The 19,161-nt window shown below is 42.8% G+C and overlaps 2 long non-coding RNA genes across 3 annotated transcripts in view; both read left to right on the top strand.

Moving 5' to 3' along the window:
- Positions 1-18,417, top strand: part of LOC133208543 (uncharacterized) — a 72,275-nt gene extending 53,858 nt beyond the window's left edge. For both annotated transcript variants that reach the window (XR_009724422.1, XR_009724421.1), the window contains one exon: positions 17,583-18,417. This is a non-coding gene — a long non-coding RNA (uncharacterized LOC133208543). The remainder of the gene's footprint in view (positions 1-17,582) is intronic.
- Positions 3,029-9,997, top strand: LOC133208547 (uncharacterized). The gene is made up of 2 exons (XR_009724430.1): positions 3,029-4,954; positions 5,492-9,997. It is a non-coding gene; the product is annotated as an uncharacterized LOC133208547 (long non-coding RNA).
- Positions 18,418-19,161: the final 744 nt, after the last annotated feature.

Here is a 19,161-nt window from a genome sequence, read left to right as displayed (position 1 = left end):
GTCTTGTGACCTGTCAGACCTCTTAACTGAACTACAGCTGAAGAGATTCACTACAAAAGGATATAGGCTGCTGCTTATTGTTGATTTTTAACCATGAGAGTTCCTAAGGGAAATAGCATATAGTAATAACATTTAATGGTCTTCTGATGAGCATCTGGTGCTGGGTTTTTTTTTCTTTTAAATTGCATTTAAATTAAAACTGCAGTAGTGCACTGAGTCCTCATTTCCTGTTAGGAGAGAAATTATGATGCTCTATTGATTGTCAAAGCTGTTTCCCATCCTGCATAAATGTGGTTAGTGGACAGTACTTCTCTTGCAGACAAAGACATGACCTACTACCCCCCTCAGTTCTGAAAGTTTTTCCCTCTAAATTATTCATAGTGAAACTACTGATACTCGAAATTCAAAACAGAGGGGAGAAGGTATAAAATACTCTCATGTATGCCTTTGCATTAATTTATGTGCTATCACACTGAATAAAAGGAAATAGCAAGTTAAGCATGTACAAGAAGCCACATGATGAGTATAATTGATGCATTCAGCCTATAAGAACATACATATAATAGTGCATTGTAGTTATGGGATTGGCCAGCCAATATTTTTTCCTTGGAGATCATTACTTAAGCAGATGACTCTTGACCCTTTTCTTTAGTGCTTCGGGAAGTTTGCCAGAAAGTACCCTTTTGTGCCAGTCAGCCTTTAACATCTCCCTCTGAGCAGCCTCAATTTTTCATTTAACTTACTCCTGAACTTCAGTCTGCTTTTTATCCCAAGGATCTTTATGAGAAATAAATTGGAGCCTTTTCAGAAACACAACTGTAAAAGCTTCTTCCTTACTAGTTAAAAGCTTATCACAATGTAGCAACAATGTATGTGTTGTAAAATGGTGCAAAATTCAACAAAAAATAAAAGATAAAAAGACAAGGGAGCAACACTGAAGCAACACATTGGGTGTTTCTGTACAGAAACTCGCTTACCTGTGCAGTCCTTGGAAATGCAGGAAGTGTGATTCGTGGCAGTGGATAGAAGAGCAAAGAAACTTGCTGTGAGAAAGGCAAGGATATACTTTGACATAATTTTGTAGTTACCATTGGTTCCCATCTCTCCAAAGTGGCTGATGGGCAGAATAAAGAGAAAGGCTCACAGCCTAAATGGCAAGCCTCATTAAAGTATCTGGTTTATATAGGTGGTGACTCAGGAAAGGAAAAGTACTTGGTGAGGCCTTGAAGGTTGAAGTAGTGCATAAAACCGAAGGGTTCCTTTTCTACGTTGCTGGGGAAAAAGCAAGGGAGATGATAGTGAAGAGAGACAATGACCTGTGCATGCTTCCCCTTGAGGCAGTCATCATCTGAATGCTTGTTAGTACCCAAGACTCCCCTATGAGACATACTGGTGTATGCAGGGACAGGGGAAGAAAATGCAGGTCTTAATCTGAGTTGTATCACTCTTTTCAGTCTGCAATGAAAAGGTATTTTTCTCATCAACTACCCTCTTAAAAGGGGAATGCAGGTAGACTTCTGGAACAAACTATAAAGAAATCCTATATCCTCCTATAAAAGAGAATGAAAAAGCCTAACATCAAGGAGAGTGATAGGGGATCATCTGTGTTTTGAGTATTAATGTGACTTGGAGGCCCTCTCGCCCCACCCCAGTAATGACTGGTGAAAAGCCTTCTGAAATACAGGTTCACTGAAGCCAAGGTGCCAACAGGTTCCTTCTCATTTGTTGTCCTTCCAGATGAGGCCTTTCTGTGCTCAGTGCACGTGATGATACCCACTTTATTAAAAAAACCTACACAAATTATGTCTGCTTTTTGTTTGCGAGGAAAGACAGACCTTGGCAAATAATTACTTCTCATTCTTACTCCTAACATATGTATGACTTATTATTTATAGAGACTTGTAATAAAAATGGAATGATTTTCTTGACCCCGTATGTTACAGCTTAAACCAATAAAAGAACAAAGGAGGGGAACGTAAGAAAAGGACATAGGAAAGGGTTTTGTTTAGAGTTACATGCACGGCTAATAAATATATCCAGAGAGAAGAGAAAAATACACCAGATTAATAACTGTGATGTTCTGCTGGCTTATTGCTTTCTAAAGACTTTACTCTCTGTGGACACAGATCTGTATAAAAGATGAATTAGTTGCACTCTGCATTTTAGTCATCCCAGTAATGGTGGCAGCATTTCTGTTACAAACTCATGCTCTCCAAGGAAAGCAATCCTCTCTGTATTATTTCCAAGGGAAAAATTAATGGGGTTCACTTCTTCATGTTGCCTCTATACTTGCTCCTTCATCTTCAGTTCTCAGTGCTTGACCTCTTTTGAATTAGTCATGTAAAGCAACAAAATGATGCTCTAAGTTCATAAATCTTGGTCCTCCTATTTCCTGTGAACAGGTCCTGCTGAGAAAGTGAAGAAGAAACCTGTCAGGATGCCATAACAAGCACCGTATGTCAGAAACCCACTGGACAAAAATCCTATCTCAAACATTAACTTTGTTTTTGCAAAGCAGGAAACATTGCTTAATTCATATAGTAAATATTTATTTGTGTATCATGGGGAGCTTTCTCGTAAGTTGACATTATCTGGAAGTCAGGAGAAGGCCTGAAGTTTGCTCCCTCATCGCTTTGAAAGGAATTGGCTTTTTCAACAGGTGTTTTTCAAGGAAACCCCTCAGCTTTTGAGCTAGGCAGAGATGCATTGTGATTGACCTCTGTATTGCATTCTGCAGTGATTAAAGGCTTTTAGGATGATACTTAAAAATAAGGAAACGTCTCAGAAAGAGAGAAGTAGGTAGGCAAAAATCCAGAAGTGAAGAGAAACAACAAAGAGAAAAGGTTCATTACACATATAGGAAAGGAGAAGAGGGACAGGGATGAGAGTGGTGTTTATTTCACAGGGGTGAAATCAGGGTTCAAATACAGGTTGAGAGAAGCCCACAGAAGGTTTTTTTAACTGTAGAGAAGTTTGAAACTGATGTGAAATGAGTTGATTCTCCTTCTTTTTCTTGCTTTATACCACTGCTGTTCCAGAAAATATGACTGCATGCAGCATCAACAGAAAGATGAGAGTCCAGGGAGTCACAGAGACATCCTTCATGCCGATGACTGTGAGGGATAAAGGCTCAAGAAGGGTAGAGGTAGTGTGGGCATTAATTGCTTGGGAATGTGCTGCCGTTCACCTGCGGCTTTTTCCAGGGCCCTGCATCATAACCCTCCTCTCAAATATTTTGCAAACATAGAGATCAAGCTTTCCCAGCAATAACTTGGCATGGGGTTGTGTTGTCCCCCCTCATTCCCCTGCCTCATACCTGGCAGCTCTGCCTTATACCTGGAGGACCAAGAGCCCAGGGGGTAAATGTCTAACCTGTGGTGGGGGATTACTTCAGCCAACAAGCCTGGTAATCTTGTGTTTTTATGAACACTGAGCTCACCTTGGATATTAAAAAACAGAAATGCATTAGCTGGTAAGCGTGTTGGGTCTCTTCCAAGGCACACTAGCATGTTGCTCTGCACACCGGCATGGAAACAATTTGCAGGCCAGAGAGCCAGTAAGCTTTCTCGCAAGGAGCTGTGCCACATGCTCTTCTCTCCTTTTGCCTCCAGAGCTCTTTGTTCAACCTCTTTTGCTCCAGTTTCACCATCTGAGCTTAAACGTGGCCTTCTGACATGGAGAATCTGTGTGAGTAGAGCCACATTAGTTGTAAAATCCCTAGCCAATCTTATTTTTTGGCATGAAGGTGGCTGTTACGGCATTGTTTGTATTATTCATCAAAAGGAAACTTTCAAAGTAAATACATGAAATACCACATAGCATAAGCTCTTCCCAACCACCGCTTCCTCTCCCTTTTTCTTTTTCCCTACCTCCTATTTTTATAAGTAATCAAATTGTTACTCTAGAGTCAATTTCAGGTCATCTTTCATTTGCTCAAAGTATATCCTTATTGGCAAGTATTTTACCATTATTCAGGAACACACATATTGTTTTACTTACAGCTGTGTGCTGTATTTTATGTTCTCATATAAATGTTATGCCTGGATTATCATAACTGGAGCAAACTGGTTTTAGGGTTTGTTGTTGTTGTTATTTTTAGATTCCTTCCCCCCCCTCCAAAACAGGAGAGAAGTATTATTATATCTATTTTTTGGTATCTTTTGTAGTTCTTAAAGTGACTCAACTTTTCACATTTCTCTAATTTCTCATTTCTGTTTCTCTCTGATAACGCAGATACCCCTCTGCTGTGCGAGATTCCCTAGTTTGGGGAATGATGATAGCTGAGTTTTGGGAGAGGTTATGGGGCAGGCAGCATCGTTTTTATCCAATGAGGGGCAGGAAAGAAGACAAGGCAGGGACAGACTCCAGAAATTCATTACCTGCTGTGTAAAAAAAGTATTTTTTGTTACCTGTTTTAAACTGTTGCTAGTTTCAAAGAGTGTCCCTGCTTCTAGTGCTGCAGGATCTGGTGATATCTGGTGAGTTCTGCATTCACTTACTGTTCTCTTGATTTTGGGAGATGATCAAATAGAAGCTCATATTTATGTACTGAGGGCCCAGAGAGGGAAAACACCTAAATCCTATTGGCTTCAGCATGTTCTTAAATATTTACTCAAGCGATTAACTTACTTGAGGTCTTGATGCAAAAGAATGCATTTGTAGCAACAAATACATATTGTTATTATTAATCTTATCACTGTTTTTCATGCCTGTGCGTGCTAATGCTTGATGCACTACAGAGACATACAGCATGCACAAGAGATGGATTTTCCTCTATACGGATGGCAAAAGACAAAAGAATTTTCCCCTCATTTTTTTGATGTCTGGGACACACGAAGACCACTGGAGAAAAGTGTGCTGCTGAATTCTCTGCATCCTCATGGTTTTTGGTTTTCTTTGGTATGGTCTTCTAATGCAGAAAGGCACGGTTCTACATCCTGTCTCCCCCATGAGAGTAAGACCACATGCTCATCTTAAGCTACTCAGTTTACTAATACTCTCTGTACTTGTTAATTTGTGAATGACTTGAAGGCACTCACAGCATTAAAGGAAGTCTCCTCCTGGAGGTTTTTAAAAGAGACTCTCCTAGATTTTTTGAAGTTGAGATATTCATAGTTTGCATGGGCTTGTTTCTTCTGAGTAGATGTGTGCTAGATGCTAATGCTTGCATTATAACTGGCTCTTTTATAGTAGGTATGATATTTAACTGGCACCCAAGATTCAAGAACAGAGATAATGCATGAACATTTGGGCCACATTAAGTGAATTGTTAACAAATTTCTGGTCTCCCTCATTATTTTAACCTCCAAAGAAGAAATCCCCCATAGGATAAATGTTTAATATTAAAGCAAACAGACAAACAAACCAACCAACCAACCTTTTATCATTGTTGGTGGGAAAAGTAAGTATGCCCTACACTTTGCAAGACTCACAAGGAACAGCAGGCACATTTCTGGTTGCGAGTAATATTCTGGTTATTCGATGTTTTCAGGAGGAGACAGAAGAATCTGTAGCTGAATGGTTTCTCTAGCAGCTTACTGGCTTGAACTTCAGGATGAGCGTCAAGCAAAATGCCAGAGAGAATGATGTTGACTGGGACATGTTTATGTGACCCTTCTTTTCCCCAGACTAATTTAGTTATGCCTTGCTCTGCAGCAGTTCATAAGTTGTTTTTGTAAGAGTAGGGGATCCCAGAGAGACCAGGTTTTCTCTCTGCCCACCTTGCCCTATTCACCTTCCACATTGCCTCAGGAGCATTTACTGCTGTGCCAATTACAGCTGTGATGGGGGCTGTCTTTGCTGGATGTTGATATCGGAACAAACAAACCAAGAGTCTGGTCTTGATTGCTGGTGTCTCTACAGTTTGGTTTCCTGTGGCGTGTTTGTACAGATGTAATGGTTGGTATTCCCTTGCTTTTAAATAATCACGACCATACTTAGGGGTGGGAGGACAGGACTAATTTGTTGGGATTTTGCTGCAGGATCCCCCACCCTGCTCATGTGGCTTAGCTTCTGTTCAAGCCTTGCTGCCTAACCTACTGCTTAGGGTGGTGACTTCTGTTTCCATCTGTCCACTCTCAGAAAGGGCTTGTGAGTTCTCTCAGCCCAGGACAGCTGTCATTAGACCAGCTATTGCCATGTACTCACATCTTGTCTGCAGATTGAATGAACAATGAGCGGCACACAGAAAATGTCTCCAAGGACAAGGAGGATGCACAGAGCATGAATAAATGACCACCTCAGTGGGCCCTTTGTACAGGAGGGTGTGTGTCTCACTTCTTGCAGCCAAAGAAAGGTTCTTTTTTGCTTCTTTGTATCCTGCTGACCACTTACTTGCTGCTCTATTTGTCCAGAGTCATTGCCCCCTCTGAGCCGCACCTGAGGAGCAGTGAACAAGCAGCTCCTAGTCAAAGGATGTCGAAAGACAGATTTGAGTTCTTTTCTCACCCAGCTGTGGGCTTGGTCATAGCCACTGATTTGGGTCACACCTTTGATCCCTGCTAGACCTAACCGCCTGAGCTATGTAAAGCAAGCTCCTTTGCAGTCATATGATGCAGTGAGTTCCTCTCTCACTCCATCCTTTCTACCCCAGGACATGCCTTCACTCTTATTTGAAGCTCTTTTCCCCTACACGTTTGACATATTTGGGGGTGGAGTTGGGAGCCTTTAAATCCTTAAGTGTTTCATAGGCAGCAGGACTGGAAGAGCAGTTTGCTCCAAGCAGAGCTCCCCCTCAGACTACTCGTATCATATCCAAATGTCAGTGGAGAGAAAAAAAAAAAAAGAAGGCTAATTGTATGCTTTCCAATTTTCTTTATTAGGAAGATCAAAAGAATTGCTGCCTTTACTGGTAAATCTCAAGGATGAATTGTGGCAGCCAGACCAGTACTAGTCTGTGTTGAACTGTAGTCACCCAGAATAAATCAGCATTAATTGCAGTCTAGGGCTGTGATTCCAGAGGGGCTGCTTAAGCACCACACAGTGACCCCGACTGCCCGGCTGTTAAAGCCAGTGGCAAAACTCCCAGGGATCTGAGGAAGTGCATGGCTGAGGTTGCATCCTTGCCTTCTTTAAAGCCAAATATCTTGTTACCTCTCTGAGCATCATACGACGATGTGGTGAGCACTGCAATACCACCTTTGGCAGTACACAGCTGCCCCAGAGTTGTGGGATCCAGAGGAAAGGCAATACCTTGACTTTCTGGCCACAGGAAACCTGTACAAAGTTGTTCTGGTGGCCTTGGAGAAGATGGGGTGGCTGCTGGTTCAGATTCTTGTCCTTTCCTAGCTTTACCCATAGCAAGATCTGTCACTCACTGCAACAGGGGACATTTCCTGGCCCCACAGCTGGCTATGGCACCAGCCAGACTGAACATTTCCATCACAGCCAAGCAAATTGTTCTTCTGTTGCTCTCACCTGAGATGATTTCTCTTCTTCTTCTATGCCTCCCTTCAGAGGTGGCATATACTGCTATATGAGTGATCGTATGTTATTGTGGCTGTCATGTTTGTGACAGGAATGCAGAAGGATCAGCAAAACATGATGTCCACAATGCAGAAAGATTTCTACTATGTAAAATTTTGTTGTAATTCTCACTAAACCTATCTTTGAAACTAATGCAGCTTTAAATATAAATGAAGTATATATATATATCAATTCAAGATTTTCCTCATAAAAGACAGGCAGGAAAAGGAATTCAAGTAAGTTTGAAAGCATTACTAGCTTGAGGATTTGAGTGCCAAACAATTTTGAAGAAAATTTGCTTACTGCTATAAAGGGAGTAACATTTTCTTCAGTAAACCAAGGGAAAGATTGAGAAAAGCATTGGTGGAATGGCAGAATCATGGTCTGCCAGAAAGCAAAGGAGACAGGCCACCTTCCTGCCACTTGCTCATGGAGAAGTCCTGGTATCTTTCCCCTTACGTTAATATAAGTGGTTGGAAAGCTGAGTAAGCAGGGTGCCTGGATAGGGCGAGAGGTGGGGGGCAGCAGGGCAGGAGTAAGCTGCAAGTGGGTGCTTTCTGTTGAGAGCTGTGAGGAGTGATGGCCAGAGCTGCACTGCCTCTTCCCAGGACCTGTGCAAGGACCAGATGATGCCTCCTGCAAAACGGGACAGCAGCACGGGGCCAGGCTTTGCCATTGCAAGCTGAAGGCTTGGCAGTGGGTGTCACTTGCTCTGTTATTAAAAGAAATTAAAAGCAACCCTTGGACAGCTGTTAAATATGATGCTGAGAAGCTGACATCGATTGCTCCTGTACTTGACCCCTTCAGAGCAATTTATAAACACTGGCTGACTAATCCTCCCCAAGCAGCCAGGGGAAGGAGCAGGCAGGAATTTTCCCTCCTCTCTCACACCTCCATTTTGTAAGAGGAAATGGGAAGTAAGATGCTGCACCCATTATCTCCACATGACAGAAGCCAGGAGTGGGCCTGGCTGTGTCCATCTAATGCCACGTGAGATGGGATGGGGCACATTGACCAAGTGGGGCACCAGTGAGGACCATGGCCTTGGCTCAGGAGGGAGATTTATAAGTAGCACACCACATTGCTGTTCTTTTTATATACAATCGGAAATGTCTTGAAGCCAGATGCTCAGCTGGTGTAAATCAGTGGAGCACCGCAGATTTATACCAGCTGGAGAACTGGACCCAGTGCCCCAGTGGGAAGGGGATGGGGGAAAGGGAGAGAGAGACTGTTTCTTAACCACTCCACCAACCTTCCTTCTGGGTAAATATCTCCATATGTTAACAAATGTTAATTAAAACCAAAAGCACAGAAGAGCTCTCAGGATGCGTGTGTAACAGGAGCACCCCAGGATCCTGCGCTCCTGTAATCTTTTGCCTCCCACTGGATCTCACCTTTTATTTGGTGTTGCACCTCCCTGACTGATATTTAACCTTGCTCCTGGTGCTCTTTGTTGGAGTTTTGCCATGCATACGATATTGCTCTGATGGGTGTAGGCCTAGTGTCTACGGATACCTGGGAGCAACCCCAGATGTTTCACCGGTCAAGGGGGGAAATATGTTTTGTTGCAGTGTGCCTTACAGTCATGTAACTGTGCTCATCAATCAGGAACTTTATGGGAAGGGACTCTGGAAATGCCACTTCTCCTTTGGCCTCCAGGTGATCACTGCCTTATCTGTGGACTGGGATAGCTCTGAATATGATTGTTTCTGGGGGACAAAGGCATTATGCTTTAAAAAAAAAAAAAAAGGCATGAATACCTGTGGTTCTCTATAGGTAATAATAAATAAGCACAAGTTTGCCCTTGAGGTGAAAAGAAAGTTTCAGAAGTGGATATTCAAAATATCTGTACAAGGGCTAGATTATCTCCCGGGAAGCTGTGCCTTGGAGCTGTCAGGCTGGTATTAGAATGACATTTTCAAAGTGATGGATAGTACTTAGTATCTGAATCTTGCACTGCCAGTAATGGTAGTTGCACTGTTGTGAAGATGCAGGGGTAACCATATTACATATTCACAGCTCATCATTTCATGGCCAAAACTTTTTTTTGGAAAATTCAAGTATGCACGATGTGTTTTCACAGAGACTCTAGCACTTTGCAAGGGGGTTCATGCATTGATTAGAGATCACTGATGTCCTCAAAGCCTAATATTAAAATATTTAATTATTTTAAATTGTCATTACTTGCATTTGATAGAGCTGGTTTATGTGTTTGTATTAGAAATAGACCCAAGAGAATTGCAACAGATTATGATGGCAATGTAACAGAGGTACATGTGCCCAAATACAGCAAACAGCCTCTCTTTATTTCTCAGTAAAAGCATGTTCCTGCTGTCCTTAAGTTGGTGGCAAGAATCCTGTTGACTTGTTGTAGATCGTAAGTTGGTTCAAAATACTATTTCACAACCCCATCAAGTCAGTTTAATATTTTTGTAGTAGTAGAAAGGTGGTATATGCAAGAAAACAGGGATGAGTTGTAAAGCACCAGTCTAGCATTTGGGCTGTATGCAGAATTAATGGCATGTAGGTACCCCCCAAAAATGGTAAAAGTTCTGCATATACTACGACTTGCCCAGAAATGCCCTAGAGATGATGCTTTCATTTTACCGAAGTATTTGGCTTGGATATGTTTATGCAGATTGCTGTCTGTTACTCCAGGTCTGGCTTTTGTCTTGAGTGACACTTCTGGTGAGCACATTAGCACTGAAGGCAAATTTGTTTTGTTGTGGTGGCTCTGCAGCAAGTACAGCTTTTGTAAACAGATGCTGCAAGAGAGGTAGGGCTTTTGCATCACTCCAGGTCTCTTGAGATCTAAAGTGTTCGGGTAAATAACTGGTTGAGAGACAAAAGAAATACTGTTAACTGTATTCTCAGACTGTCTCTTCTTAGAAATTCCTTACTTATAATCTCTTTCTAGAAGTTTTGGCTGAAGGTACGCCAATAGTAACTCCTTTATACTTAGTTGAAATCCATTCCATCCATGACACGTGTAACTAAAGCGGCTAACAAACACTGCACAAACAACTTCTGAATTTTTATAAACACAGACAAGTGTCAGACAAATTTTCAAAACAGATTTGTTTGTTTGTTTGTTTTTAATGCACTTCCTCCAATGTTTCTGTAATGCCATTTTTGGATCTACATAGCTCAGCCATTTTTGAAAATACTATGAGCCTGATGTACAGTCCTGGCAAAACCGTTCCTGGATCTGAGACCTGCTGAAGATGGATGCTGTCTGGAGCTTCCTTGCCCTCCTGCATATATAGCATAGTCCCATTTCTTTTGCCTCTCTAGCCTTTCTTCTGTTGCTGAAGGGCTGGCCAATCCCTTTCATCACTGGTGTTTAGTAATATGGGTGGTCATTTTCAAATATTTATGAAATACAATGATCTATGAATACCGCATCCTCCTGAAAGGTTCTTGTGAACAGTTTTCAGCTGGGAAATGGCAGCAGTATGTGCAGTCATATAACCTAACTTTTTCTTGACTGTTGTATATAGCTTTTCTCCTGTTGCCTGCTGGATGGTTCAGTAGCACATACATATTACTTTCCTGGGTTGGTCAAAGCATCCTAGAAATGTATTTCACTCTGTAACACCTCACTTTGCCATGGACATTGATTTTTTCCTGTCGTACGTTTTTGCTGCGGTGGGTCACGGAGCTATGTACCAGCCCTCCACCAGGCATCAGTGAAACCTGTGGGTATATTATTCTGCACTACAAGTGTACCATATTCCCCCAGGCCTTGATGAATGGCATGTGAAGCAGCATCACTGTGAGGTGGGCTGGGGTCTGACAGGAGGCAGATTTCACCTTGCTTTGGATTCTGTCAAGTTTTGTTTGCCTCGTGTTCCCAGGGTTGAAGTAGCCTACGTTGCTGAAGCTGCTGAAATGTGTTACTGGTTTTTAGCTCTAGTTGCTCTGATGGCCCAGAAAGCAGCAATGTTGGCACAGGGGAGGCATTCACATTACAGTCTCTGTCAGGCTCTACAAGTCTAAGCAGCTAGGAATTAAAATATACCTACAGCCATCATGAAGTGATGCTGAAGTCAAACCAGTCATGGGTACTATGCAGCTCTGGGCTGGCGCTGACTGCAGCACCCACACCTGTCACTGTGATCTGTGGTTTGGAGGAAGAAATCACCACTAAACTGTGTGCTCTGTATTAGTACAAGGTGTTAAGCTTGCAGGAGATGAGCAATCTCCAAGACACACCATGAGCATTCTCTGTTAGACCTCATCTCAGTATTGATTCAGTGTCAGTGTTGAAATACTGATGAGCAAATATATGCACTGTTTCCATATTGTGTCTCTCCAGGTTGTGTGCAATGGCCTGTTTCGGGATCCTATCTGCTGCTGATCATTTCAGCAGCCACAGTGCTGGCACAAGTGATGAAAAAGGGAGTATTTGAAACAAAGCATCTAAGCCTGATTTACGGATGAAATCTTCTTATGGCATTGAGCTGTGCCTGATAGAAACAGGTAAGAAACATTGGTCTAGTGTTCGTCAGCAAAATTTTGGTGGACAAGTGGTAATGGACTTCACCCTAGGCTTGCATCCTAAGCCAATTGCTGTGCAGATAAAAGCAGCCCTTTCAAGCTGTTCCATTGGGCTTTAAAAGCAAAGCTGAGAAGGCTTCACTAGGGAACTTGATCTCTTGTAGTGTTTATTCTCACCAACCAAAAGCAGCAATTAGTATCTCTTTCAGATGGTGAGAATCTCTTTCAGATGGTGAGAATAAACAGTCTTGTAGACATGCAGAGGAAATGGAAATGACATATGAATTTTAATTAACCTATTTCTCCTTGGCTTTGCTGCATAGTGCCAGAATACAGCGATATGGATCCTTCAGTTATGAACCCTGGCATCTTCCTGGGCTGCTGGCTTTAGTTGAAAGCAGTCGAGTTTCACATGTGTACCCAAGATCCATATGTTTCTTATGGGTTGATTGTCTGAACCCTTGGTGCTTTTGCTCCATCTGCATATAACCCAATATTATGGAGATATCCCTGTTTTTAAACACAACCATATGATCCAGAAGTCTCTAAATGATATGATTTATTTTGATATCTCTGACTCTCATTATAGTCTCAAGCAGTCCTTGGTCTTGCCTGGATGCTTCGTGTTCATTGATATAAAACAGTATGGCAGAAAATCTGATGTCATCTGCAGCTGCTGTGCCGTATTTCAAAGGAGAAAGCATTAACCCTTTCTAGCAAAATCATTCCTGTGAAGGACAAATGTCTTCTTGTCTGAACAACATACCCAGCCTAATCATTGATTTCTGTACCCAGTTGGCAGCAGCAAGTTTACTGGCGTAATCTGGCACTGCTCCATGCAAGTTAGAGAAGCTGTAATTCTCACTTCTGGCAGCAGATAAATTTGACCCTTTTCCTCAGACTATGCTTTATTTTATCAACTTCATGTCCTCCGACATCTGGTACCATAAAAGTGTTCAGCCACAGAGATGGGGTTTCTATAAATACATTTCACCCATAAGGAGATTGACAGCATTCAAGTTGCAAAGTGTTTCGGAGCTGTGTGGGAGGAGGGAGGAACAAGGTGAGGGGGAGGCGAGGTGTCTTATTTCCCCTCTCACCTCCTTCATCTCAAGTCCTTATGTCCTCCGGGATGTGTTTTTAGTGTTAATGGCAAAGGTGCTCCAAAGCAGTGGTAAATGTGGGCCCCAGATGTGCTAATTCAGCCTGGGACAGGCAGGGGAATGCATGGGTTATCTCACTCACCACTCTGACAGCTTCAGTTCAGGATAATCTCTCCTCCTGTATTTCTGACCTTACCCCCATTCACCAACCCCTGGCTGGGCATCCCCCCGCTTCGGCACCATGGTATTGAACACAACTGGCCCCTTGGAGCTCTAAGCTTGAAGGGCATCAGTGGGTCTTGCATTGGCTTATCTGCCCCCTGAGTGCTCTGAGCAGCCTCAAGCCAGGTCTGACCACTGCTGCTGCAAGGGGAGTAGATGGAGGGAGCTGTAGAATAAAACAAGGCAGTGCACCAGTGTAGGCAGCCATTCAGCAGTGATGGGTCCTTCCTTTAACCTGTCTTGAAGGTTGTGTAAATTGAAGTAAAAAAATCACTATCCCTTTTCATATACCCCTTACCATGTAGACAGATGGCCTCAAGGGTGACTAGAGGTACCAAAAATGTCAATGTGTGGATGGCAAAGGTATATATAACATGTGTCACTGTCATAAAAGATGAGGAGGTTGCCCTTTCTTTTTTTCCTCAAAATACAGCCCTTGCGCTCTGCAGCATGTGCTACTATGCTATTGATTTACTGCTTGATTATAATGACATTTCATAACACAAGTGTTATTAAAAGCTTGTTAATCTCTCTTAAGGATCATATTCCTCAAAATGTTTGAACAAAATGCATTTATCTTTAAGGACGTATTTAAATAAACCCAAATGACTTGCTGTATCAAGGTTTTAATTACGACTTGCTCTCCTTAGTGCAGAGCTGGTGGCTTCTTTCATGTTCTTACGTGATTTCTGAAGTTTTACTAAAGCACTACTACACATCCAGCATTTCTATCTCACCCTTTCTCTGTCTCTCTCAATCTCAGTGCAAAGAGGACAAATACTTTCTGAAGTATGCCTGACTGAAAGCTAAGTGGATTTTGCTGGAGTTTGTAAGGGAGCTATTCTATGGCGGATTAACAGCCGTCCTTGCCAATTAGTACAGGAAATATTTTTCAGTGTATGGGACATTGACGAGTGAGTGCTGTGTGCACTGGGCATGTGGGCCTTGTTATTAAACATCTATGTTGTGCCAGTGTCTAGAGGTAGCAAGAATTTTAGAGTCCTGCTGTCCGCAGGACTTTGCAAGCATAGAGAACCTCCCCAGATCAAAACAGAGAGGTCCGGGGTGTCTTCAGTTGTTCCTACAACAGCAGCATATTTTCAACAGCATTATCTACCAAATATTTTGTGTAGTTGTTATTTACTTGGCGTGTATTACGGGGCTTGTTTTTAAATGACAATACACTTTAAGATACTTTATGAAGGTATGCCATTATTTCTGCTACTGCCATTTCATGAATGCTTATATGCAGAAGGAGATCCTGAACTCAGGTTTTCCACCTGTAGTGCCGTAACTGTGAGCAGGATTGAGTCTTAACACTCTGATGGGTATAGAAAGACTCCTACAACCATAGGATTCTCATTAAATACTTACACTGAGGCCTTGACTGTGTATCTAATCTTTGCAATTTAACTTAGTTCGATACCCTATTTTAGCTCAAGTATAAACAGCGTTGTAGGTGACCTTCTCTGCTAAATCTAGTCCTATGTTTAGGTTAAGTTTGCAGTAGTGCAGACACAGAGTATATGCCCTTTAACTGGGATTTGGTCATTTTTTAGAACTGTAGAAAACTGAATGAGAATCTCTGAAAAAGTCTGGAGCCCCACCTCTCCTTGTAATGTTTGGAAGGGGCTTTGTGTCTTTCTTGAAACGCTCACAAAATTTGTTCATGTCAGGATCTTAAAAAACATTAGGGAAAGTTAAGGAAAGTTGTTGCTGAAAGGCATACAAGCATCTCTTCTGTTTGCATGGCTTTCTATTTCTTGTTGGTTAAAGAGAAAACAATTGGTTCTTCAGAGTCCTTAAGCAGCTTGTGTGTCTGTTTTCCCCTGGAGAGGTGAAAGACAGTGGAAGAGGAAAAGCTACCTTATGTCTACCGGGGTGAGAGCCTGCATGCCAGCCACTACTGCAGAGCAGCTGTGCTCTACGTTTACACCTTTGTGTGGAAAATTCACAAGCTGCTTTGTGGTATCTTGTTTGTTTCTACCCATAACCTGGCTGTGATTTTAAAGGAAATATTTTTCACTTTAGTTACAGTTTAGTGGTGTGAAAGTCTGTGTTGATTTTCTGTGAAGGTGGGGAGGAACTGAGTCTATTAAACCAGGACAAACCAGCTGGCTGTACATACACAGGATTGCCTGCAACCTGATGTTGGACTCATTTAACCTTCAAAGTAGGATTTCTCAGGCTTAATTAAGCTGGAGTAGCTTTACAAGCAGTTTAACCCTGTGCTGTGTTCAACCTACCATAGGCAAATTTGGTTTTGTAAAAGGTGTGTGCCTTACTGACCTAGAGTGGCTTTCACGGCCCAGTTAGACTAGGACTGTTTGTGAATAGAAAATGTCTGGGAAGGAGAAGAGCCATGAGGATGGCAAGAGATAGTTCATGGTGCTAAAATGAAGTAGAAATACTTTGGGTTTGGCTGTCAATTGTGAAACCAGGAGTGGGTATTGGAGAATCTGCAGGTGCAGGCAGTGGTGACTTGCATCACTATGTTTTATTAGTACTCTAACTCGCTTTCATTTAGCAGGGCAGTCAGAATAACCACAGGGGGCTTTTACTGCTTCTGGGTAGCAGAGGTATGAACATCTGTCATATTTAAGCTAGGGAATTCCTTCTGTTAGCTTGCCTCTGGTGGAAACTTCCTGATGAGTGAATTCCCTCCTTTGCATGCTGGACCTCTAGGGTCTGGAAACAAACCACTTTATTTTCCCTGAGTTTTTTCTGTCTCACAGTGCCAGCATTGAGCGTTGTTTTTTTCCCCACCACAGGGTGTTTTTTGATGTTGTTGATTATGAATATTTTCATTTTTTGATGTTTTCTTTTATGGCTTTGAGTTAACTGTCTTAAAAGAGGAAGGTTTGACCATCTGGTACTGGGAACAATCAGCATCTAACAGGCATGGCTGGTTTGCACATCATTCCAGGCCTGGTTAAAATAAACAGAACCATCATCTTTAGAAAATAAGATGCACCAGGTGTAAAACCTCCTTGAGCTGTGTGAAGAGAAGGTGAAATTTATGCAGCACTTAAGAGAGATCTAGGGATTAATGGGAGGGTGTTATAAGACAAAATTCTAGTTTCAGTTACTTTTGATGCCTCTATCTGGAGAGGGGAAGGGTGCAGGAAATAAAACCCAGCTATGAACCCAAGGAGAAACATTACCCTGAAAACCGTGGGCTCCTCACCAGAGGAGGTTTCTGTTTTTTCAAACTATATTATTTTCCCAATGTGCTGTCCCCATAAGTGTGTACAGATCACCCTTCCGACATGAAACGGGTACGTTCTCTGAGCTGGCCATGAATTGCCATACACAAGAAAGCGTAATTAGAGGGAGCCATCAGAAAGACCTGCACAGCCCCTTTCTGTGGGTGCTCAGGGGCAGGAATGCTGTGCTTTCAGCCAGCATTGTTCCCCTCCCCATTCAGCTGGAGTGGCAGACTGTTAAAATTCCCCCCCCCCATTCCCAGCCTGCTGGTGCTGCTCGTTCCTGCTGTATGTGGGGATGTAATTTTTTTCCTGCTTTCTTTATTCTCTCTTCCTTTTAAAAAATACACGTATATATATATTTTAAGGTCAATATATCTCCCAGAGTCTCTTGTGAACCAGTGAGCTTGTGTGTGTTTTGTCTTTTTTTGCTCACTTTTTTTTTTCTGTGACAAACTTTAACCCTTCTTTTTACCCCGTCTGTCCTTCCAAGTAGCCTTTACCCTGCTTGTGTGAGCAGCTGACAAAGAGAATAAGTAATTTCTTAGCCTTTCAGTGTTGAACTGCTTCTGGTTTTGTGAGTGGCCTTTGCACCTGTTGTGATAAGCAGAGCTCCCTTCACAGCAGCACTGAAAGGGTGGCAGTCTTCCCCCCCCCCCCCCTTAAACTTGCTCTTTCATTCAGTGAATGCCAATAATTAAGGAAAACACTTGAGTCTGCAGTGGATTCTTTAGCCTGACAAAACCTAGTATTTATATAGATTAAAATGAACAGGGTGACCAAGGCACTTTTCTCATCGGCTTGGTGAGAACTCTCTGGAGCAGGCTTGTTGCATGAACAAAACAGGATGACCAGTTCACTTAACTAAATTTGGCTTTACCCCACCCAACCTTGTCTGTCCTGTTTACACCTCCAAACAGCGTTCTCCTTGTGTGAACTTGCCTCATCATGTGCAACAAAGCGTGCAAAATTATGTGTGCCATCGAGAAAAGAATAAATCACTGCTATTTAGCATTTTTAAGAACTGTACATTTTGATGTACTTTTTAATATGTCCCTTCTCTCTTTAATCTGTGAACCACTTGTAGGTGTGGAGCTCTATTTGCTGAGGTTTAACCTGATGGAGGCTTCCCCCTTCACCTGTGCTCCGTGTGCCAGCTCCATGGCAATGGGACCTTTAGCACTTGTGGAAGGGTGATGAGTACCTTCACTGACCGACCCTCAGTGCTGGCCTCAAAAAAGGCACCATGGACCAAAACAAAAAGGGTGGAAAGGCTACCCAGCTGGTCACACAATGCAAGAGAAGGCCTTGGCTGCTGTTCAAAGCCGCTCTGAGTGAGTGTTTCAATTTAATTCTAAATTAAAAGCAGCCAGTGTTGTATAGCACAGTGAAAAGATTATGTATTAATGCTTTTTCCCCCGACATAATCCTAATGATTGCACTAAAATAAATAAAATTTAAACTTGCTTCCTCCCTTTGCCCCATTGCTATATTATGCTGTGGCGAGCAGCCAGGTTTTCCAAGGTAAAAAGAAGATGGAGAGGTCCCAAAGCTGCAAGACTGAGAGGGGGATCAGGCACTGCTGAGGTCTGCTTCAGCCTTCTCCCTGCTCATTCGCCATTGATGTGCTTTGCTTCAGGCCCCCATTGAACAACAAGTAAGAGAAGAAGCCCCTTAGCAAAAAGCCTGAGTAAAATTGAAGTTGCCAGCAGAAGGAAGCTGAGGGCTGTGAGGTGGTGACTTACTAATGTGTGTGTGGATATGTGTCTGACTGCTCCTCCAGAGAACCTGGTGTTTGCTTCTGTGGGAGCAGGTGAGTGGTACTGTGCTCTCACTGGGAAATGTCTCTCTTCTCAAGAGCTGGTCATGATAAATGATACCTGTTGGGATGCTTTGTGGTCACGTTTCAGTGGGCTGGGGTAACTGCCCTCTTTGGTGGCGGCATAATGAGATGGTGGTCACAGCAGGCTGTGGGGCTAGACCCTGCTTGTCTGCTGGGAGAGCAGGCAGCCATCAGCCTGCCCCACTGAAGGAGGTGACAAGATGTGCCATCTCACTTTTTGGTTAGCCCACATGGTATCTGAAATGCAGTGAAAACACTCATGCAGTGCGAATTCACACTCCAGGAATGATGTTATTTCAAATGTGGAAGTCAGGAGGAGCAAAGTCAGAGACCAGATACCACAGTGTTGTGGTTTAGTGCTTTCCATGCTTTTGACTGTACTTCCTTGACATATGCATACAGTATCCCAAATTCCCACAGTTCTCATCCAACATGCTGAGTCTCTCTTTTGACGACCAGGTAGGAACAGCTCAGAATGGGGCACCTGTTCAGGCTAGGGGTCCATGCTGGCAGGGCACAGTGCTTGCTGGCATGCCCTGAGCCAGGGGTGAGGCATGCTCCTCTCTTCTCTGGCAACCTGGTGAGGGCTCCTCAGCTGCTGTGAAGCTGGAACACCCAGACGTCAATGTACAGGTTAAGAGGACCTGAGCAAGCAGGAAAAGGGGAAACAACATTTAAGGGGTGCTTGGGTGATGTCCTTCCTGCTCCTCTTGCGGAGTTAGAGATAAGGAGAGCAATTTAACTTTGGTGGCTCACAAATTTCTGTTTCCCCTGCTCTTCCCTCTTTCCTGATCTGATATGGCAGGGCTCGACATCATGTCAT

Source organism: Neopsephotus bourkii, unplaced genomic scaffold (genome assembly GCF_033783945.1).
Source record: "Neopsephotus bourkii isolate Nb327-2 ecotype Australia unplaced genomic scaffold, CSIRO-AGI_Nbou_v1 NB_272, whole genome shotgun sequence".
Classification (NCBI taxonomy): Eukaryota; Metazoa; Chordata; class Aves; order Psittaciformes; family Psittacidae; genus Neopsephotus; species Neopsephotus bourkii.
The sequence above is the reverse complement of the archived record's forward strand: the minus strand, read 5'-3'. Positions and strand labels throughout refer to the sequence as shown.